A 24,459-nucleotide genomic window follows, 5' to 3' on the forward strand; every position below is an offset into this window, starting at 1 on the left:
AAAAACAGGTTCTAATTCCCATCTATTTTCTGCAGCCTTGATTTTTCTGTTATCATTCCTGCATAAACGTATATCATCCTTTGTCTCTCACATATCTGAAGCTATTTTTCCTCAAGTGTTTTCCAGCATCGTGATAGAGCAATTTGTTCAGTAAAGAACATATTGTGATATATAAACACAATGTTCCTTCTGATAGTATTTATGACTCATTCAGTTCTTCCTGATGTTTTATAAAAACATCTATTCTACAAAAATTTGAATTCTATAGAAATTTCTGTTTGTTATGAACCTACAGAAAATTGGCACTTGCACTTTTTAATATGTATGTATAAGACTTTGCAAGTTTTTCTTGAAGTCTCTGTTTCCTCATCTTGCTATATAATCTTCCATCATCATATCAGAGAAAAAAAAAAGCATAACAAAGTTAGATGGCAAGTGTTTACCAGAAAACAAAAATAGCTAACGAAGTGACATTTTTCTTCATTTAATGATTAAGTTCCTTTTGAATTTCCTTGGATTTTCCATTTCTCTTTCCAGAATTTTTACTGATTTACTACCAGTAGCACTGATGTGATCAAGGCCATCTAATAAAGCTTTACCTTTGTGACAGTTAGTGTCTGTTTTCAGTCCACATGAATTTAAAAGGACCACTGCAGGTTCTAACACAGTTTTGAAGTTGACTGAGGATGTAATTTCCACACAAAAAGTCAAAGAGATAACTTAATGTATTTTTTTCCACAGATGCAATCTTAGGAATATAACTGGTTTGTTTATATAATTTTTAATTGAGTGAGAATTGTCTATCTTAAGCTGGACAGCATCCATATAATTCTAATTGAGACACTTGTCCTGAGAATATTTAAAAAGGTCATCATCAGTATTTTCTTATACAGTAACATGTCATGTTATGAAACAGTTTACAGTTAATGACAAGAAGATTGATTAGAATAGTGAAAGGAGGACTAGCAAATGTTACTCCCACCTTAAAAAGGGCAAGAAGGAGGATCCTGGGAACTTCAGGTGCCCGAGTCTCACCTTGATGCCTAGGGATGGTGGTGGGGCAGCTAAACCTGGAAAAGACTGACAGGCGCATGTAGGACAATAAAGTTTTCAAGAGTAATTAACAAGGAATCACAAAGGGGACATTATGTTTGACCAACCCAATAACCTACAATGAAATGAGTGACTTGGGGAGAGCAATGGCTTCTGCCTACCTGGATTCCCAGAGTACTGACACAGGGTGAACCCCCCAAGACACCCGCATATTTTCACAATGGTTTATAGCATTAAACTCTTAACAGTGGCTTCAACATTTATATAACCAAGTTACAGTTCTTTATAGTCAGATTAAAAGTAAGAATGTAATTTGGATGTTTTTTCTAGAGGAAAAAGATGCGTAACTTTTCAGTTCCATCTCTGAACATGTGATGGTTCATATACAGCCCTAAAAAACTCCATAGGATTAGTAGTTTTCAGAAAACATCCAAGCTAAGAAAATACCACTAACTTTATTTCAAACTATTCACCAGAATTTTAAATATTAAGTGAATATGTTATCTCACTAAAAATTGCATCTCTGTCTCACCCAGCAAGAGGTTCAAGATAAAATTGAACCTGAAGTAGGGCCTAAGTGAAGTTAAAACATAATTTCAGCGTCTGAAGTAAAATGCCTGAAAATTATCTGATAAATTCTTTCCTTACCTGAGTTGATGACGAATTATTGTATAGATACTGTGAAGTATTATTTATAGTTAGCTTACTCTTCCTCTAAGAGAAGTGAAAAAAGAGCAGGAAATGGGGAAACTGTGCTTCCACAATCATTCTTGGAGTCCTTGCCATTAATAGTATTTTTCTTCTCAGGAGTGTTTTTTTACTGAACATAAACTATGTGTTTTGCAGGCTCTGCACTTTTCTTGTGTGTATTCTTTACATACAACATATGTATGACAATGCAGTCTATCACTGACAGAAATTACAGATACATTTTCTTCAATGTGTGGAATAGTTTTTCTTTTTTTCATGTCCTTGTCTGTCAGCTAAACTACAATAAAATAATGTACAAAGCAGTCATGAAAATAGAAAGGTTGCATTCATTCTAAGGGTTGTCCTGCCCATTGAAATGTCTACTCCTGTTTAGGAATATACGTAATAAACCAAAAGCTCCTGTCCTAGTACAATCTAAAAATCTAATTTGCTTTCAATGATTTGGTGGTTTTACTGATACAGATAATATTTTATCCACATCTGTTTACCTAGTGTTAAATGCAGTTAAAAGATTCCAGAACTTATAAGCATTGAAAAAATGCATTTTTATACTTTAATTATACAATATTTTATTTCTATCTTATTTCGTGTGTGTCTCTTTAATTCTAAGTCTTTCCAGGTTCTCGGTTTCCAAAGATTTATCTTTTGGTCTTGCTTTTTGGTTTTGTTTAGTTGGTTGTGTTTGGGGTTTTTTTTGATTTGGGGGTTTTGAGGGGTTTTTTTGGGGCTGCAAATTCATTTCATTTCCTTGTACCTGTTCAGGCAAGATGATTACTAGCGTTTGTGCATATCCTGTAGGAACCCAGAGTGCAGAGAATATTTCTCTGTCTGTTTTGAAGGGTTTTACCCCCTTGGACAACACTGTTTTTTGACCTTCATCCTTGGAGAAAAGTGCCTACCCTCGGGGAAGAATTAGAATCTACACTGGTGTGAACTACGTGATAGAATATTATGTAAGATTGTCACAGGGTGAAAAATTTAGAAGATTTAGGTTTGTTAATATAGTAAATAGATAAAAGCAAAAAACTTCAAAATGGAGGATTGTTGTTGTTCTCCAGACCTCCTTCTTCTTCTACTACTCCATATTCTGCAGTAAAAGTAGTTTGGGATGATTGGACAAAGAATTCCGCAGCTCCTGTCTACGTGACTAGATTATTTATTATATATTGGTGGAAAAGTAAAAATAATGTACGCTTTTAGTGACCATTGGTTAATTTACCTTTAAAAAGGCTGTGTAATCTTGATAATTGGGCATTCTCCTGCATTCTCTGCTCTGCGCTATGTCTGGGTCACGTTAAGTGGCTCTGTTTCTCTGATAAGACTTAATAAACAACTATCTGAAAGCAGAGAAGGCTGAAAGTCCCATTCGTCTCTCGGACTCCTGGCAAAGACTCTGAAATTCTCTCCCATCAGGGGAGACACAATTACAGCACAGAGAGTGTCAAATGGCGCCCAATGTGGGGCTCAAACCCACGAGCCTGGGATTAAGAGTCCCATGCTCTACTGACTGAGCTAGCTGGGCAAATGCTGAAACATGACTGCAGTCAAAACTGACCGCCGTTGCCAGGGTAACCGCAGTACCTGAGGATGGGGGGGGGGGTTACGCCGCGCCACGCAGGCGTGGAAGCAAGGTGTTCCAAACGTGGAAGTAAAGCGGGATCGGCAGCGGCGGGGGTGATGACCGCAGCCGTGTTTCAGCATTTGCCCGGCTAGCTCAGTCAGTAGAGCATGAGACTCTTAATCCCAGGGTCGTGGGATTGGGCAATGCAAAAATATGATGATTTGCAGATTGCATTGTTAGGTTGTTCAGGTATTTGCTCAATTCATTTTCCAAGCCACGAACTGCTGCTTCACTGAATAGCACAGAACTGGGCCAACTGCTTGTTGCAGTGGAATATGTGTTTCCTTTGTTGTACTGTTGTACACAGGCACTCCATCGTGCTGGGCGAGGCAACCTGAAACTGGAGAGTCCAGCACTGCAGGCTAGGTGCTCCGAGCCAGTGCTCGGGACCTGCTGTCTCCAGGCACACACAAGTCTTGACAAAAACACAACAGAACCTGGCAACTCTTGGGCTCACCAGTACAGGAGGGATTTCACTTGGAGGCGGGATGAATGTATTCCCACAAACCTTGCTCTCTAGGTAAATCAACACAGGAGCAGGGTAATGGGGCCATGGCTTTTTCCCTGTCTGTTCTGTTTACTAGGTTTGTGTTTGTTTCCCCCTGTTTGCTCTCAGTCTGTGTTCCCTTTTGGAGCTGAACTGTGGGCAGGGGGAAGCCGCCTGGCGAACCCCTCCTTGGGAGCATGTTTACAGCTCTGGTGGAAGTCATCTGGTGACAGTGTTGTTAGAAGTACTAATGACCTCTCCTGCCTGTTGTTTTTATTACATCTCTCCCTGCCAACAGCTTTAGGAATTTATCGTGTAAGAGAATTAGGATGAATCAGAGCCAAGCATGTGCTGGGGGGGGAGTGGAGAGGAGGGAAAGGGAAAGTTGCTACAAAGGTTGATATAATCAGTAAAGATTTCTTTGATTTGTTGTCATTATTACAGAGATGAGATTTTTTAATGACCAGGAACTTTGTAGAAGAATGATGTCTGTAGGAACCCAGAGTGCAGAGAATATTTCTCTGCCTGTTCTGAAGGGATTTTATCCCCCCTGAACAACCCTGTTTCGACCTCCAACCTTGGAAAAAACTACCAACCCTCAGACAAGAATTAGAAAATATACTGGTGTGAATTAGGTGATAGAATACTATGTGATATTATCACAGGGTGAAAAATTTAGAATTTTTAGGTCTATTTGCGTAGTAAATAGATAAAAGTAGAAAACCTCAAAATGGAGGATAAGTTGTAGTTAAAAGCTTCTTTCTCCTTCTTCACTAACTCCATATTTTGCAGCAATAGTGGTCTGGGATGATTTGATAAAGAATTCCGCAGTTCCTGTCTACGTGATTTAGGAACTTCTTGGACATGGGTAAAAAAGTGAAAATATCTTGCTTTTTAAGTTTTCATTGGGTAATTTATCTTTAAAAGGCTGTGTAAATCTTGATAATTAGGCTTTTCTCCTTCATTCTCGGCTCTATGCTGTGTCTGGGTCACGCTAGTGACTCTGTTTCTCTGATAAGACTTAATAAACAACTATTTAGCAGCAGTGAAGGCTGAAAAGTCTCCATTTGTCTCTCAAACAAACTCCTGGCAAGGACTTTAAAAACTCTCCCATCAGGAGAGATTTGATTACAGCACAATCAGTGTCGATGTCTAAATACCTACTACAGAAACCTATTCTGTATCTTTATATTTTCTGTTGCTAGATACTTTTCTAAAAGTCATACAAACTGTCTGGGGTGAAGAAATGAACATTTCAGCTGATCTTCAGCTTCTCTGAAGACATTCCTATAACTTTGATTTAGCCACACTTAGGTTTTTCTGCTTAAAGTAGAACAAAAAATAATAATTTAATAACTGGTGGTTCTTATCCAAAAGCACTCAGAAACAGCAACAAGTCTAGAGTGCTTAAACATATTCAGGCTAAACCCACATTTTTTTACATATCAGATGATCTGGCTCAAGAAAGATGAGCTAAAATAGTAACAGTATTGAGGACTAGGTCTGGCTTGGTAATTACTTCTGTCTTCCTCTAAGAGTTTACAAGTCATGTATCCTCTCCATCCCCTACAGTGATGGGCATTAATAAAAAAGCTCCAGAGACACGTGGCAGATTTCACAATACAATCCAGCCCTCAAATCTGCCACCAAATAGTCTTTTCCTGAGCATCTGGTTCATCCGTAAGATTAACAAAATAGTAAAATTTGTTTGAACAAGTGACTGCCTGGGATTTTGCAAAAACAACTCTAATATTTTAGAGTCTTCACATTTCTCATCCCTGCAGCCTATGAAGTATTGAAATTGTTTGTATATTTACAAAAAAAAAATAAAAAGGGTATTTAACAATTTTTTGTCCAAATCCTTCATGCACCTGCCTTTGATACTGTACTAAGAGTCAGCAGAACAAAACCTGCAACACTGCAAATATATTTTAGCATGTAGAACGACACATCTGGGACAGCACACACCACTGTAAAGTATAAAATGCTGTGAGACTCCCAAAAAGCAGTACTTGCAAAACTGGAAATAGAAATAGGGTAAGATCATTAAGCAGCAGAATTCTCCTAAAATAGTTACACAGGTAGGGAAACATTACCTTTTTTTGTTCACTGGGCACTTCATTCCTTAGTTTATTATATTTTTTCAAGTACATTCATTAAGCTTTTAGTAACATTCCTGGGAATTTGTTGGGTTTTATTTTGTCTCTGAATTGATAATGGCTCTTGTTAGGGATAAAATCAAAATACAGTGCTTTTTTTTCTTTTTTTTTAGTTTCTAAAATTTAATCATTCTTAATAATTCTTAAATCTTACTGTGTGCTTTGACCTTGTAAGTATGACCCTTTCCTGGTGACACATACAACCCAGAGGGAATGGTCAGTTATTAGGTGGTGAAACATGACGTTCAAAAACATTAAGCTTCTTGCTAGAGGTTGCACTCTGTATTTAATCCATGCATAATCCAGCTAGGATTAGCACTTTTTCTAATTAATTGAAATTAAATTCGCAGATGTAAGGAAAGATTCATGCTGCTTAAACACATGGTAACACAGATATGTTCATAGACTGAGAATAGCATACAGATTACTGATTACCTTCAATTTTAGAAGGTCGTGATGCACGATGCTCTCCTGCTCTGTGATTGTCCGAACTAAGGAGGAGTTAAAACAGGTGTGTTTTAACTTCACCAAATTTCCATGCAGGGAACACCAGTCCCCTGGCAGGTGCAGCATTGTGCTGTGAAGTAAATCCCCCACAGAGACAAGATATGACCAGATATACAATTCTTTTTTTCTTTGGAGACTGCTCAGTGTAGCTGTCAGGATAGAGCTGCGGTAACAGCAGCAAGTTTGTTGATCCTGCAGTCGCTTCAGAGGACTATGAGAATAATTGTCCATTTGTGCCTTCTGTATTCTCTGGTACCTACAGTGGGACTATTCTGCCCTCCAAGGAGAGAATCTGCATGCCTGACCCTCTCCCCATTTCCAGAAATGTTTTCAGTAAGTTACTAAAAGCATATAGTATACAAGCTAAGTCACCTAGCACTCAAATCTTACAAATAAAAAATTCCTGGCTTAAAATAAGACCCTGTAGTACTATGAGGTTTACAAAAATAAATAATTCCTCTATCCATAATCTGTGATCAGTTCTGCAGATTGTCATGAAGGATTAGTCAGTTGTTTTTCAAAATGTTTGGGGTATTCAGCATGTGGTGGGTATTTAAACACTGGCCTGCTCGACCTGGTCTGAGACTTACTAGCCTATCTGAATGTGCAATACACTTGAGCTGTAGATGGATTACTGCATTTACTTGCTTAACTTTCCCACTAAAAATTTTCCAAAAGCAAACAAGAAATCCCCTGAAGTGAAGCCTAGCTTGTCCTTGTCCTTGCGAAGAGGCAAAAGGACGTACTGAATTGAAGGAACCGTGTCAGTCCCACTGACTTGGATTTCCATAGAACATTGTAGTGGCTCATCCCAGGTTATGTCTAGACCAAGAAATAGTTTATCCGTTTATGTCCAGGCCAAGAAATGGTTTATCTCATGCATTTCACAAAATAGCATTGTTCAGAAGGTTTTTAAATGGAGTGTTTTTAATACAACTATACAGCCTTTGTAACAGACTACACTCGTACACATTCCTTTCACAACTGTTCAAAAGTTTCTGCTTTGTCTGTAGTGCCTTGTTCCTGATTTCATTCTCTGCTACTTGGCTAGGACTTCATTGGTACAGTTTCACTGTGATTCTGCATTTGAGGCAAACTTACAAGCAAGTTTATAAACTGGTAACGGATCTGCAACCAAGCAGTAATGGAAGAGTCTGTTAGCTCTGCAATTGAGGAAACTCTCTTCTTAAATTTCATTTGTCTTTACTGACAAATTCTACATTGTGTCACTTGTACTAGAACAAGCCAGTGTTTTGAATCCTTAAAAATCTGCTCTGTTTAATACAGAGGTGCAGGAGTTTTGATCTAGTCTCCTGCTCCAAGTTAAGATCAGCTATTCCTAAAGCAGCCTTTACAGAGATTTATTTTAACAGGGTCTTAAAACAAACATCTGGAGACAAGGTTTCCCCAGCCTCTGTCTGCCAAGAGGTCATTTTCCAGTGCTACCTAACTCCCCCTGCTTTTGTACTTTGCAACCTAAACTTCCTTCATTAATTGTCCTATTGACAATTAAACTATTTTCCTATTCACAGGAAATGCCCATATGTCCCTTAGTTTCATTTTTATCCTTGTTTATTCATCTCTTTTCCTCCAAAATTATTCCTGCATCTTCTATCTTGTCTTACAGGTCATCTGTAAAACCTTTTACTCTTCTTTTGTAGAATTATGGTCCCTGTGCAGGCAGTGTATAGTCTGTGTAAATAGACCCTTTTGTGTTAAAAGCTGATGTCCACATCAATATTTACTCCTGATATATCTTAAAGACCAACTATTGCTGTCCTCTTTGTCCTTAAGCCAACATCTCCCCTCAGCCAACATTTTCTGAAGGGCGTGGTCTGTCGTGAATTTGTTATCATTTGCAACAGATGCAAAATGCATGATACAAGAGACTGAGAACACTTTCACAACTCAAAGACCTTCTTATGTCCAGTGCAAGTCAATGCACAGGTCAGACTTTTTCAACTTATACTGGGAGAGCTGGAGGAACTGAAAAATATCAGTAATGTATTTATTTTACAGTGCAGTTATACAATAGCCAACCTATTATCTAGTTCAGAGAAATTTGGGTATCACCTAATCCCTTGGTTGTTTATTAAATTCTTATAAAATTCCAGATTTTTTTGCATCTGGCTCTCAGTGTAAGACTCCCATGCGATTGTCAGTGGGCTAATCCTGCTAAACCCTGATAAAATAAAAATAGAAACAAAAACCACCAAGAAAAAGAAGCCCTCTATATTTTTCTCAAAATATTTAGCACAATCAAGATTATAATATATTGCACTATCTTATCCATTCTGTGTGTATAGATGCATGAAAATGTTAAGTAAACAAGGGTGAGAGTTTTTAATCAGCTGTTCTACATTACTGGGCTGTGTTCAGCCTCTTCTCTTTGTCTCCTCCCACGCAATACATGACAACTAGGGTACCTGACATTTTGTGAGGCTGCATGTGCATGTGTACTTACCAGGTACTGCATGGATTTAATGCTGTACCCTTGCCAGTAATTTGTAATTCTGTATTGCAGTTGCATTCAGCAATTGATCCATCATTGTTTTGAGCAAACGGATGTACTTCCTTGAGTTCTGGCCTTGACCTGGAGTGCACTGCAATTATACATCTTCTTGTGATTCTCTCAAGCCAGCCTGGATGATATTCAGGCAGTTTCAAAACTAGATACATGTTTTCTTTTAGAGCATTAAATGTAATCTCTGATTAAACTGTTTACTTATCTGTCATAATAAATTGGTGTGTATGAGACTGCGTTGGAAGCCTGTAGCCTTTCTATCACTGGAGGATTTTAAGGACAACTTAGAGAAACATCTGTCAGGACTGGTTAGGTATAGTTGGTGTAACCTGAAGGTAAAATAGGTGACCTTCTCAGTCCATTTTTTCATCTTTTTTTCTGTGATTTTACAACTGGTCACTGAAAATACAGTTGGAAAGTCAGTGACTTTATTCTTCGGTATGAATTCTTTCTCCTAAACTAAACTAAAATGCCATTGTTCATTTGTTTGGGTTTTTCTATATAGGTAATTTGGAGTGTCAGGATATTTTTTTCCAGCGGTTTTCAACTGAAAACTTCACTTGCGATTTTTTTGGCAAAGGCAACCTTTCCCAAGGTGTCTTACAGTCCTCATGAAATATGGTCGAAGCCAGTTTCTTCCTATTATTTCTTTGCAAAACATTGAAAGAAAAGGAGAGTGTTTCCTTTGTTTCTACCTTACTCTGCTGAATCTCTTCAATATTAAAAATTAAAATAAAATTAGAAGAAAGAGAGCAATTAAAGCAAACTGAAGTCTAGCTCAGAACAGGCTTAATACTAAAGCAGAAAGCAAATAACCTGAAGTAAAAATTACTGCTATCTTCAATACACCAAAGAGAGTTCATTTTTATGTATGCAAACTTGAGTTTCTGTGTGCACACCAGATTTAGGGCTATCTGAGATCAAAGTAATAGGTAATTTAAGGAGACTTCCCTGTCTTTTCCTCAAACCTAGGTATTTATAAAATAACCCAGAACAAGAAAGAAGACTATCCCTTGCTAAGGATTTCAGAACTGGAAAAATGCACATGAAGTATTTGACTGGGATACTGTGTAGGACCTTTTAAATTAATAGAAGCCTATTGCTTGTTTTATTCATACGTCAACAACATTCAGGAACATTCAGTAAGTTTTTTCCACAGAGAAAACATAAATGCTCTGATCCATCCAATGATATCTTGAAAATATCTTGAGCTGCCATTTACAAAGTGGTTCTTTATATAAGGACCTATAAGGACCAGGTATCTTGTTACTATGAAAATATTAAGTTAATGTGGCAATAACTGAGGATTTTAAAGAATGTTTTGCTCTTTTTGGTGAGTCCCTAACTTATTGGACTATAGTCTTCCCTTTCCCTGAACACTTTGAAACCAGCAATTGTTTTCAGTCTCTTGAAGTAAGAATTTTCTAGTGTATTTATACTAGAAAAAAATGTCACTTTTGAAATGGAGAGAACTATGTCTTCCTGCTGAAAAGACTTAAACAAAGATTTCAAAAAAAATCTCTGTCTGCTCTCTGTTCCTTTTCCTTTAATGTTAGCCCAGTGCTCTTCCATGACTTCTCTGACTGCCTGAAACTGCACATTTCTCTCTGGGTCACTAGGGGCAGGTGGGATATGGTGTGCTTGTGTTTTGTTTTGTTTTGTGTTGTGGGTTTTTTTGTTCCTCTCCTCTCATAAGCTTGCAGGTTCACGAACTCCTGCAGCTCAGGCTGACTCGGAGTGGGCTCAGCTCTTCCTAGCACCAAACCATTTCCCCCTGAGGTTTGTGCTTCTCCTGACATGCAACCCTTGGGAGCAGCTGTATAGTCAGTTTTTTTATTCCCCAGGCATTTTCACTTAAATTCCCACTTATCTATGTCCTCATATTTCAGAACAGAAGGTGAGAAAGATGCTGCTCCTTAAAGAACAATACAGGTTCTCCTTAAAGATGAATCAGGAAGTATGTGCAGTGTCTGCTTTCCAATTCAACAAAACACTTCTAGATGAAAGAAAAACGTAAATTCATTTTGCAAAAGTATTTTTAAAGTATCATTTGTTTGTCATAGGAATTATCATTTCCTGTGACAGAATTATGATAAAGTGTTGGAAATGTTACAGGTTTCATGCTAAAAAGTGGATAATGTATCAAGTATGGAGATAAAAATCAGAAGACAATCTCAAACACTGGAAGTTTTTGTGTGTCCTATTCTTACCAGATCAAATGGTCATTCATTCCAGTGTTATTCAAAGAAATACCTTTAATAACCTGATAGAATTTCATATAATTTTATCTTACTTTATGTAATCTAATACATGCCAATTGAAAATGTAACTCCTGATGGCCTTGATAGAATTTTATCTAACAGAACTAAGAAATCTCTCTAAAGTAAGAAAAATAAGCATCTCCAGAGTCTCACTAAGATGCCAAAAATAGATAGGATGACTCACTGCTTGAACATGAGTGTTCTATATGTTGATGAGGGAGGGAGCTATCTTGGGGTGACTTTTTGATGTGTATCCCAGATCACTGCCCTATGCCCAGAAATTAATTTTTGTGCCTTTTTATGTCTTTAAACTGAGCCTGAGAGGGGGAAGGAAAAACTGAGCAAAACTTTTTCAAAGCAGTTTGCAGCTTGTTCAAGGTCACACAGAGATAGCAGGTTTTTTTCCAGCTGTGGCAGGGGAGGGAGGAGGCACTCAGCTAGCTGCTTTCCAGTCAGCTTTTGGCCAGTTGTTCAGTTTCTTGTTCTCCGGAGAGAGACACTGAGAGTTGGACTTTTTTCCTTCCCTGGAATTTCAGATTTTCTCTCTTTTCTGCTGGACTGCTTCAGTATCAGAGCATATCAGGAGGGCTTTCCACCAGGCACAGAGGGCCTGGCCCTGGGCCAAGCCCCAGCTCCGAGGAGACCAAAGTGAGGATGTTACAGTGGGGATACTGTAACACAATGTATCAGACAATGAGGCCCGTGGAAAAGAAATATATATGGACAGATTCTTGATAGATGTTTCAGAGATGTTTATTTCTCCAGCCACATGGCCGGGGCTCTGCCCAGGAACTGCTGCAATCACGGGACCCGAGGGTCCTTGCCCGTGCAGGGAACACAAAACAACCCATGGGAACGAGGCTGAGCAGGGACAGGGAAGCCCCGTGTCTGTGCCCTCAGGGCCCCTCTCCCAGGGCTACACGGCAGGGGGGAGGGCCCCCAACATTTCACCCATTTATTTTTAACAAAAAGAGATTTAAAACTTAACATTGAAAACAACTGGATAAACATAACAAGAATAGTTTTAAAACAAAATAAGCCACCCTCCTGAGTCTTTAAAATGTCCAAACAGATTCTCTGGAACATCTTAAGGCTGACAGAAGGGAAACAGGACTCTCTGGGCATACTTTGTGGGGAAACTGAGGCAGGAGAGGGTTTCTTCCATTTGTACCTGTTGGAACTCTAAACAACAACAGTTAATTTCTTCCCTCCCCCTCTTCATCCCCCACTCGGCATTGGAAAGGGATTTTTGGGGAAACAATTGGCAAAGGCATGGTTTTGTGAGGGAAACCATGGGTAGAAAAACAGATTGGGAATACACTGGGGATAGTAGGATATAGGGTAAAAGGGAAAGGTGGGATTAGGAAAGGGAGACTGTAGGGGGGGCTTATAATGGAGATATTGTCTAACATGACTATGATTTTTTGCATATATACTGCCTTTCACAGGAACACCATCAGGCCCAGTGACCTCTGCTGCTTGTAAGCCTTTTCTACCTTGTACAATTTTGAATTCCACCACCTCTCCATCTCCCAAGCTTGGGATGTATTTTTCAGGGTTTTTTTTTTTTTAATAGCAGTTCTATGAACGAATATGTCTTCTTGGTTATTGATGCCTTTTCCTGGTCTTAAAATCAAGAGGCATACACGGTTAGAAGGGGAAAAGGGATTTTACCTTGGTATTTATTTTAAGGATCCTTAGGTGTACATGTCTAGGTCATATGCATCGAGATGCACCCCGCCAAATCTATCTCTGTGTCCGTGTCTCTCTTCTCGTGTTCCCCCCAGCATTGGGTATAACATTATAGGCTTTACTAATTAGCATATCTATCAAAGATTCCCCAATGAGAGGCTCAAGTGAGCCCTCCCTCCTCAAGGAATCTTCCCCTGGATGGTTCTACCTTGGTTTACAGAATATGTTCTGGAGAGGACCTTGGGGTCTGGGGCACACTGATCCCTAGCTATGAAGCTTCTAAAATGTTTAGTCTCTTAGCTTAACAAACAAGTCCAAGAATGTAGGCAAAAAGCACTAGGAATACAGAAGCTGTAAAAAGGTATAACGGGGTATAAAAGAAAAGGCAAAAAATCTTCATGGCATCATTATCACATCTCGTTATAAAACCATAATTTTGTCTAACATTATACCATTTTACTATTCCTAAAACCTTAGCTACGGTGATCTTTCCCTTTTTCCGAGTGGCTGCTGGTTTCTGTCTCTCTGCGTTTTTGCTTTCTCTTTCACTTTCAGTCGCTCCCATGTTGGAATTGTCGGGGCTGCTCGTGTCTGCACGCTCTTCCCGGGGTCGTATTCGCAGCTGCGCGGGCCGGGCCAGGCCAGGCCGCACCGCTCAGTTCTCTGTGCATCGCCACTTCTGCTCTCAGCTGCGCTGCCACTGCCTGGTGCTGCAACCACATCTCGGCCGGATCCCTAAGTGATGACCTCCCCCTGCACCCTACTCCAGCGCGCATTTTGGCTGGGCATGGCTCCGCTCTGTGGTAACTGCCTCACTGCTGCTTGCAGAGCACTCGGTTTGCGTGGCCTGGGTCGCACGGACTCTGAGGCAGGCTTCCCTTTGCTAAGACACAGCTGACATTGCTTAACAGTCTCAGTAATTAAATAATATTCACAAAAATATTTTTCCATTGACATATATTTTGACTCAAAAATTAACTGTGTCCAAACAGTATTCCAAAAGTCTTTGGTAAGAATTAAATCCCAAGAAACATAGAAAAAGTTCTTAAACAACCATGCCAGAAAGTGTTTCAGTTCCTTTTGAGCTTGAATTAAGCTAAAATTTACAAATCGTTGTTTAAGAATCTTTTCAAGTTTAAGATAAATGTCCATATGTGGCTCTGAGAGCCAAGAGTCTTTCCATGGTTCCTCCATAGTTTAGAGATGGAACAGCAAAACAAAAACAAGAAGAGGAATCCAAAGCTTCTAGGGTTTACTCACACATAGTCGCTTAGGGTTTGGGGATTGTTCTGCTCGCAATCCTCTACCGTTTGTTACAGTGGGGATACTGTAACACGATGTATCAAACAAGGAGGCCCATGGAAAAGAAATATATATGGACCAATTCTTGATAGATGTTTCAGAGATGTTTACTTCTCCAGCCGCATGGCCGGGGCTCTGCCCAGGAACTGCTGCAATCACGGGACCCGAGGGTCCTTGCCCGCGCAGGGAACACAAAACAACCAATGGGAACGAGGCTGAGCAGGGGCAGGGAAACCCCGTGCCTCCCCTCAGGGCCCCTCTTCCAGGGCTACACGGCAGGGGGGAAAGGACCCCGACAGGAGGACTCTAACACTTTCCCAGGTTTTTTCTCCACATGGAGAGATTTTTATTATTTAGCATTATTTTCCTTTTCCCATGTCTTTGTTAAACAAATCGTTTTTATCTCTTTCACTTTCCTTTGAGGAAAATTTATTTTTTCCCGAAGCTGGTGGGGGAGGGGTGGTGACCTGCCTTCTCTCAGAGGATGTATTTCTAAATTTGGCGAAACCGGTACAGGAGCTTAAAGCAATTGCATAGGTCTAGACATCTTTAGACATTTTATGTTAGCTGAGAACAATCCTGTCTTGGATGTGCCCTCCAAACAAAGATAAAGTTTCAGTTTTGACTTTTCTGGCTGGAATGTTGCTGTTCTTCACGTATTGGTGGCTGAAGTGGAGACCAGAGCAGAGCTGCCATTTACAGTGCAAACACAAAGGAAAAACCAAGCTCAAAACAAAATTATTATATTTTTGTTTACAGAACTGTGTTTTTCAGATAGAAAGAAAGTGGCAAAGTGTACAGTGGGAAACAAAGGACAGAAAACATAGGCAGAGATTCTAAATTCATGCATTTCCTCTGTAGCTTGCCTTGATTAATTTTATGTATGACGCTTCCACAAAATTGAAGGACACATCAAAACAAGCCAGACAACCAAATGAAACCACCTTTGAACAAAATATGAGGTAATCTCAGAGGCTATAATATGGTGCCACAGGTTACAGTAGGAGACATGAAGCTCATGAGTTCAAGCTTTTGGGCAGGATAAACTAGTAATTAGGAAAAGTATTCTGGGGTCCTGGGACCACATCTTAATAACCTGTCAGTTTTGGTTGTTGGAATTTTTTATCATTCATAGGTCAAGCACTCAGAGTGCAGCCCAGTGTGCTTGCTATTGATCTTGGAAAAATCTGGCCAATTAGCAAGAATCTTTGTGGAAGTATATTTTAATACATTTTCAACATTAGTATCCTTGCCCCTGGACAGGGAAGCAGATATGAGAATCACCAGAGGCAAGGGTAGATCAAGGTCAGCATTTATAACTTCTTTAATGAATTCTGGACCATGTACCCAGAAATCTTTAACCAAGAGGAAATCATAAATTAAGAGAGTTAAAATTGACCATAACTTTTTTCCCACAAAAAGGCTTTTTATAACTTGATTCATCTTAAGGGAAGACAGAAATTGTTACATAACAGAAGACTAAGATGTTAAAAGGAAATTTTCATGAACCAATTTTCCTATAGTCTAGAAATCTGATAACTTTGATTGTAGTCATCCATCTAAAACTCCCCTTAAAAATGGTCATAATTTATAGGCCATTGAGCTGTTATCTGAATAGGGAACTTAGACAAAACTGTATGAGTCAAGTGTTGCATTTATTTTTAACTTGCAGAAAAAGAACAAAAAAAAGCCAAACAAACTTCTCACGTGTATTCTTACTGATATTAAGAGAGTACCAAAAGAATATTTGAGAAGAGTTTCTGACTAAGGGAACACATTATTACAGGATTTGAGGCAGAACATTCAGAAAGATCCAGAATTTGCCTTTGACAAAGTAATTAAATCTGGCAAGCAAGGGAGTTTGCTTCATCCAGTCTGATGTTTATAGGGACAGATAGTGGCTCTGCAGTTTGGACATGAGAGAGAATGTAAAATAAGAAGGAAAATAGACCTGTGGGAGAAAGCCGTGTGCTGTTCAAACTCAGGATCAACAAAATCAGTACCAGAAGTTGTTCATGCTGTAGCATAAAATGCAAGATAAAATGATGCCCAGAAGCACTACAATATAAAATTATTTATCTACCACTGTACTTGCTAAAATAGTGTATTCAAATGGAGAACTAGACTTTGGTCCTTGGGCACTGGCATAAAAATATTTCATGCCTTTAAAAGGAGGTCAATATTAGCTAAGTAAGAATTATTAGCTAAGTAAGAAACATTTATACTTGTAGCTAAGAGAGGTTTAACCAAGAAAGAAAGCCTGCCAAGGAATTTAATTCTTGCTTGTTTTCAGATGCAATTGCATGATTTACAGATTGGATACAGACCTGGGTAAGATTTGTTTTATTTTTTAATACATTTTCTGGAGCCTCAGGCAAATACAAAGTGATACAAAGCCAAAAGATTGCTTGTGTAGTGGGCAAAAGATCACGTTGCTCTCAGTATTTTCTCTGGCTGCTGGGTAGGGCAGGCAGAGAGCAAGAGATCCCCTGAGCCACTGCTCAGACATTCAGTCACAGGCCAGGAAGAGTTCCCAGCAAGACACAGAGCAGTTACATTGTCAAGTCCCAGCCAAGATGGAAAGGAGAGGTCTCAAAGGGGGCACAGATTTTTCTGAAATACCAGTGCCTCTGAAGGAAGGAATTTTCTCTGCAACAAGTCCTGTCATTTTCATCTATTTAACCCTAGTTTGTTTGTTCTTTCTGTTTAAGGAGTTAGTTATTCTTTAATGTGTGTGTCACAAGAGTGACTTGTGAAAAATCTCTAGATTTATTGATTCAAAAGTCTTGAGAATTCTGGGGGTGTATTTTCCTTGAGAAGATTGTGCAGACAGCTGTGTCTGCACAGAGTCCCAGCACAGCATGCCAATCGGTTTAAAAAAGAAAAAACGAAGTCTGCCTTTCCAATAGTATGGGGAAAACTGATGGTGATTGCCCAAACTGCTGTTGAGAATGAGTATGTGACCCTGTGTCCCAACTTTCCCTTTTTCTCTTTTCTGTCAAAAATTTATAAGACTTGCCAGAACCACTGCCACCTAATAGAACTTCCACTGAATACTTGTGGATGTAAAAGAAAATTGAGAAATCTTATTTATTACCTAAATACAGCTGTCTAAAGAGATTGTGATGGGCAAAAATGTCACAGGCCCTGGTGACAATGAAAGCAAAAGTCTTTCTTTCCACAAAGAGAAGAGAGACAAATAGAAAAGGGAACAACATCTGGCCATGTTAGATAGCATAATGACCAATGATAACAGAACAGAGAGAGGCCTGAGTTGTCTGTTTCGACTGCCAAGGTAGAAGCCAAAAGCAGCTCCAGCACCTTGTAATAGCTGAGCCTCAGGAAATGCCATCATGAGAATTGGTGGCCCAAGTGCTCCCAAGTAGCTGATGTGCTGCCTGCCTTGCAGTGTCTCACTGTGAGACAGCGTGGGCACTTACTAAGTACACCCACTTCTCGTACTCAAGAAGTTACCAATGGGTACCTAATTTTTAATTTTGTACTTCACTAGTTATGCTTTTCCTTAAACTGAGAAAACCTGATAAAGGAAATAGCATATTTGGGAAATTCTGGTATGAGCTATTTGACACTGAGTTCACGAACAGCACAGAATAAACATCTCTCTTTCTTGAAAGACATTCTGATGTTTGTATATATTGGCTGAATATTATATCTTTCATATCACCTCTATAAGTGACATTGTGGAAATATAAACTCAAAGCTGTTAATGTAAATTTCCTAAGGGTGTGCTGAAACAAATTGTGTCAGCACAAATGCACTTGTGAGGTAATTAGATAGGATGCAGTAGTCTGCAGACCGAACAGAGCCTGGTCAAAGGTTCAAGCTCTGCCTCCAGTTCTCCATTTTGCTTCATAGTCTGGTTGAGGGAACAGGTCAGAGACTGTTCTCATTAGTCAGTGCAGATGAGGGTGTTCTGTACAGCAGAAGGTGTACTAGGACACACAAGTTACCTGATGAGTTTAACTACCTTGTATCTACTACCCCCAAGAGTACACAACCACGAGATAACTGCTAAAAGTTTGATTTACCATTGTGAAAATCTCTGTAGCTCTCCAGATGGATGTTGGTGCTGGCTGCTGCTTGGTTGCAACACTTACCATCCAGGATCTTCCATCTTCCCGCAGACACATAGCAACTAATGAATTTGGATTCATCCCATGCTCTTTTATCCACCTGTATTGACCCCATAAATCTCCCTGTCTCATCAGATTTATGCTATCATATTTGTTACCATAATGAGTCAATGATGACCACTCTTAGATTGCATATGTTAACTGCCAGATAAAATATTTAAGCAATTTTCCTAATGAGCTTCTTGTTTTGAGGCCAGGGTAACAATGGAAGTGCAAGCTTTGCCAAAACACACTCTAAAGCTACAATATTACACAATGTTGATAAAGCATTTATGGAATTATTTTAAATTATGGTGGTGATCATCTACTTTGTTCAACACATTTATTAGAATTGCTGTTCGATCATTAACTAGCTGGATCTCTTGGACAGAAAGATAAAGATTCATTTAAACATTAAAATGTTAGAATAACGCCATAATGACTGAGGAAGAAGAAAAACCCTATACCTTCTCAAACCATGGTAATGAGAAATACCTGCACCCACATGGTTATTAAGACATAGAGTAGGCGATTGTTTATCAGCTGTGTTTTCATTTCTTGTGCATCAATGAAGATACTTAATATTTATCTTTATTCATGAAGTTCAGGGGTAATCATCTGGAAATAGTCATTTTTTCCTTGGATTGTTCGCTAAATTTTAAGTCATTAGAATGTAATGTAGATTTATATTTTCCCTCCAATTTCCTGCTCAGTACCATCTACTAGGTAGCAGAGGATATAATTATTACCAGAGAGTGCTTGAATGACTTCAGGTAATTGGAATTTCAGTAAACCTTGACAGGTCATCTAGCAATGTTAGGGTCATTGCTCTCTTGACAATCAGCTGACTTTTTTCAGATGACGAAGTCTCTAGATGAGTTTGTGTGGTTTTTTCATGCAGTGGCAAGAATATCTTATTTGAAATGCTTGAGGTGCTTGCTATTTCATGCTCCTATGACTGTTAATACATACAGAAACACCATAAACCCTGTGGGATGCTTCAAAATGTTTGGTATTTTCACCTTACCTATCTTTTCTGGATCTATGCAAGTGTAAATTATAGTGTAAAAGAAGCCTTTATATAAACAGAATTACCAGGAAAAAGAAATTTTTTGAGGTTGCTATTTAAACAAGCTCAACTCCATCCATATGTGACCTAAGTGATCCTCAGTGGGGGTGTTATGTGGTTCCCTGTTAGCACGGCCTGGTCTCAGCTCCATTACACTCTTTTATGGCTCATGCCTTGCCATGGGTGGTGGCAACTCAGGCTCCCTTCCCTGGCTTAGTCCAATCACACATCCTCCTCCAGCCACTCTTCCACTTGACAGTTTGGTGAGATACCCAGGTCCATGAGAAAACTAGAACTAGAACAATGCTGTAGTTTTCTTATAGTGGGATCATTATATCATCTATCAAGGTTAAAATTAGCACCACTATTTTAACTCACTTTAAATGCCATAGCCTCCCCTTCATTTTGTGACCTACAAAAGAGGAAAGAAAATTTTTTTGCCATTCATTCATAGCTGAAATTAATTCAAATTAGTACTTCCAGTAATTATAGTTCCCTGTTAGCTTTATAAAAAGTGTAATGGCAATTAGTAAAAGAAAAGATGTTTGAAAAGGGAAAGCTTTCAACATTTATTTTAGTCTCCACATTGTGCTGCTATGGTCAGAGTGCACTTCTATACTTTTTGCTTCCAGTCACTTAAGTCAACCATCCTGTGCATGGGGGCTAAGAAAATCCACACTGTCGAGTGTTTCAGCCATACAGAAGCCACATGAATCCTAGAGAAACTTCAAGTTTAAGGTATTATCCATTTTCTGATCATATTGTTTATAAGCTGAATTCTTTGTGTGTATACCATATATGCAGTATGTCAAAATGTGTCAAAGCTAGTAATGAGTAAGTTCTAACCAAATATATAGCACTTCTACGCACTGTAGAAATATGGGAGATAGGTATATAGATGATATAGGTAGATATAGATAGATTTAGATGGATTAAACATATATATATAGATAGAGATATTGGTAGAGATATTGATATGGAGATAGAGATGATATAGATATATAGATATATATATCTATATATACCGGTAGACACCAGTCGAATGGTATATATGGATAGATCTATATAGGATATCTGTAACAAACACAGTAAGGAGGGATAATTTAATTTTCAGTATTTCCTGCCAATGGAAGCATTTTGTTAAAATTCCTACAATCTCAGAGTGACTACACATGGTGTAGCTGTTTGGTTTTTTCAGTTAAGCCAGTTATGTTTAAAGGTACTTGAGTACTTGCACCTAAATTCTGTTTTAGCATTATTTTGAAGCTTATTTCAGCATAACAGGAGTATCTTGGTCAGCAAAATATATAGGCCTTTTATAGTTTACAAACCAAATCTATTCCACTTTGGAAACATTTATTTTCTCTCTCTTATTTTGTTGCATAAATAAGTAACGATTACTTATCACTGCACTTAGCAATGTGAGGGAGAAAATCTTAGGATTTGATCTCTGTCTTCTAAATTATTTGCTTTCCTCTTCCCCTCTAGTCAGTCCTTTGCTCTCCTAAGACAGCTTTACAGCAACTGGAAACTACTGCTAGCATTGGTAGTAGAGAGAAAACTATAATGAAAATAATTTAGAGAGGTTTGTTTGATTTTTGCTCAGAAGATTACCTCATGTACTTCAGCGTTTGCCTGGAGTGTCCAGCCCGTGCTGGGTACAGCTGAATAAGTGACAGCAAGGCAGTTCCCATTCCTTGGTCCTAAACCTCTACATTTACATGGTCCTAAACAGCCTCAGTGGAAATGGCAAAAAGCAGGGCTGCTCTAAATTAATATTTAACTTAGCTGTGATCCCATAGGAGCCATTAGAGTGGACCTACAGCACAGCAGCTCCTGTCTGGCAAGAGTCTGTGAGGGAATAGGTATGTTGAGTGGAGAGTGACCTCCTGGGATGTGAGGGATCCCTAACAGCACGTTTCTGTCTGCCCAAGACTGCATGGATACTGTGGTGGTACAAAAGGAACACTTAATGTCAGGCTACTTGCTTGATTTAAAATCATGACTGTTCTCGGTTGTATTCATCCTAAATTTTTAGTCCTCTAGTCATATAATGTCTCTTTTGGATGTAGGAGATGAGCTGTGACCCAGCATTCTTTGGCTTTTTCTTTGTGGGAAGGGCAAAGGGATTTTTATTCTTTATTGTAAGCATCCTTAGTTTGAAGAAAAATTGGAGAAGTGAGACCTGGCTGAGATACAAATATGCTGTGGAACAAAAACCTCATTTATTAATGAAATAGACAATTGCATAGGAAAGTTCCATGAAACCAGAAAAAGTATTATTGTGAAATCTTTGCAATGTTTTAATCTAAGAAGTTGAATGATGAAAGCAATTTAAAAGTAAAAGAACATTTTGACAATAAGCTTGAAAAAAAAATTGAAAAAAATAATGTTGTGTATGATTTAAATAAAAATACACTCCAAAGGTTCCAGTAGCAGACTAGGGGAAAAAAAAAAGAGATGCATGCTTAAGGGAAAAACAATCTTCTTTGTGCTTAAAGTATACATCGTAACATGATCCTAGACAAGTAGTAAAGTTTTCCTGTTGAAAGGAAAGTAGTTATTTTGTTGATAGGTTTAACAATTTGGTTTTACTCCATTGGAAATACTCCCTTGGATAACATTTATGGCACTTCAGGAAGCTGAATGATAATCTTAGTATCTAAGTTTGCTATTAATTATATGCAATACTATTTGAAGATTTTGTGACACTGATGTCAGAAAAATCACAAGACTTTTATGACAAGAAATCTGTGATGTTTTGCATAGCTAGGAACAGCTGTACCTTGGCCCTCTCTTCCTAGCTTCCAACCAGCTTGAGCATGCTAAGAGTACAGCACCTTACTCAAAATATCTGTATTAGCTTTTCCTACTTCTATAGTTTTTCTCCAAATAATGTCATGAGGCAAGGTTAGTGAAATATGGGCTTTCCATCCTCCTTTGGAACCCTGCAGAAACCCTGCTTTGGGATGGGTACTGGCAGAACCAGGTATCATATTTAGATACAGTAGACATGCTGTGAGGAGGCAGTTGTTCCTGATGCAACGGGAATGTGAATGGCTCTGAAGATGCTCCAAAGGCTTGCAGGATGGCTGAGGACACCCAGCTTTGTGTTGTGCTCTTCTGAGCCATCAAACAAAGCAGCACAAGGGCAGTGTCACAGGGTGACTTACTTGTGAAATAGAAGCTGCCTGCTTAGGTCAACCAACTTGCCCATCCTCATTACAAAGACTTTAGTGAAAGACAGATTGTGCTCTTGTTCATAATAAGGATTTAAGTCATTATGTCCCTGGAACCACAAGTCTTGATGTCTTTGGATCAAGTCTTCAACCAGCTGATTAAAACCAGATGCTGCAAATGTGTGAGAATTTAAGCACTGGGCCCCAGTAAATATTGTGGGCTTTTCTCAGAAAGAAAGATACTTGTTTCCAGAGCTATTTTTCAAGCCACATCCTTTCCTTAAGGTACTGAAATCCAAACTATTAAGACTTAGCTGTTGGCAAGACTTAGCCCTTTAATTTCATACCCCACATAATATACTCAACTGGAAATGAACCAGGACCTGGAAAGAGCTGGGAGTAGGCATTCATTCAGAAGTTTAATTTATCAAAAAACAAATCCAGAGGGAAAATTAACAGGAATATCTGTCTCTTTTAGTCAGGACATTACTCCTGCTGCATGAGCTATGTCAGCCTGAACTTTCACCAGGCTTTCAGGCACAATTAACAGGATGATGTGGAGTATATATGGGCAGGCAAAGGATATGCATGTGTTTCTCTCTTGCTGGAATTTATGCCTATGGAATAGCGCAAATGCAAATGTAAGCATCACACAGAGGTAGAAATGAGTTCAGAGAAACGGGAAAGATGCACCAATTAAAACCTGTACGGCTACCAAGTTGTTCAAGAAATAATCTTTAGAGTGTTGGTAAGGGGCATTTCTGATCTGTGTTTACATTTCATTTTCCAGCGCTCGCTGATAGAAATACAGAGTATAACTGTAGTCTATACAGGAATCCAATATGACAGGTTAGGTAGCACAGGCATTTAGTTTCTACAGTAACACTCATAGCTGAGTTTGTATGAATTCAAAGTGAAAATTAAGGCAAAATTAATGGAAATGCCTAGACATATTCCTAAGTATCTGATATATGTCACTGCATGGCTCTTCTGATACCACAAAAATGATAATTCTAATTACCTTTTTTAGCACTATGGGTCATCACCTCATCGCTAGGTTTCATTTGATTACTTATATTTAAATTAAATCCTGATGTACTGAAGTTACATATTGTGAGGGCTAATACCTGCTGTTGAAGCAGGTATTAGCTAGAGTAGCAAGAGGAGACAAGTTTTCTAGTCTTTAAAATTCCTTTATGCCATAAACAGAAGTAATAAGGTACAGCCCAAGGTAAGAATGAGAAAAATTTTGTTTAGAATTTAATTTAATTTTATTCATTTACTTCTTCAGAATTTAGGCAGAACTTTGTGAGCATGCAGGTGAATCCTAGCAAAATTGCAAGTGAGAGCATGGCCTTGTGGCCACAGACAATGGATAACTGTGTCTCTCAGGGATGCACAGTAAAAGCAATCCATGGCACACTTAAAACTACAGTATTTGACTATACAGCTGTAAATTGCCCTACATATGCAAAGATGTTGTGTGGATACGTGTTGTAGGAGCCCAGAAGGATTGGCAAACTTCAGGGACCTATATTATAACAACTTAAACCTACTTGTAGCATTTTAATCCTAATTTAATAAGAGGCAGATGAAGTCATGGAGCGAGAAAATGTAAAAGATTTCATAAAGATACTCCATTGATATATCATAAAGCATTTCATATTATAAATGTCTCTTCTAAATCTTTCTATGTCAAGAAAATTATCTGAATTTGATCACAGCTGATAGTACTTCATAAGTAATGAAGCAAGAATACTT

General features: G+C 38.6%; 1 non-coding gene across 1 annotated transcript; it reads right to left on the reverse strand.

The window, feature by feature from the left end:
* Positions 1-3,213: 3,213 nt before the first annotated feature.
* TRNAK-CUU lies at positions 3,214-3,286 on the reverse strand. The gene has a single exon. It is a non-coding gene; the product is annotated as a tRNA-Lys (tRNA).
* Between the last annotated feature and the right edge of the window lie 21,173 nt (positions 3,287-24,459).

This window comes from Corvus moneduloides, chromosome Z (genome assembly GCF_009650955.1).
Source record: "Corvus moneduloides isolate bCorMon1 chromosome Z, bCorMon1.pri, whole genome shotgun sequence".
NCBI lineage: Eukaryota > Metazoa > Chordata > Aves > Passeriformes > Corvidae > Corvus > Corvus moneduloides.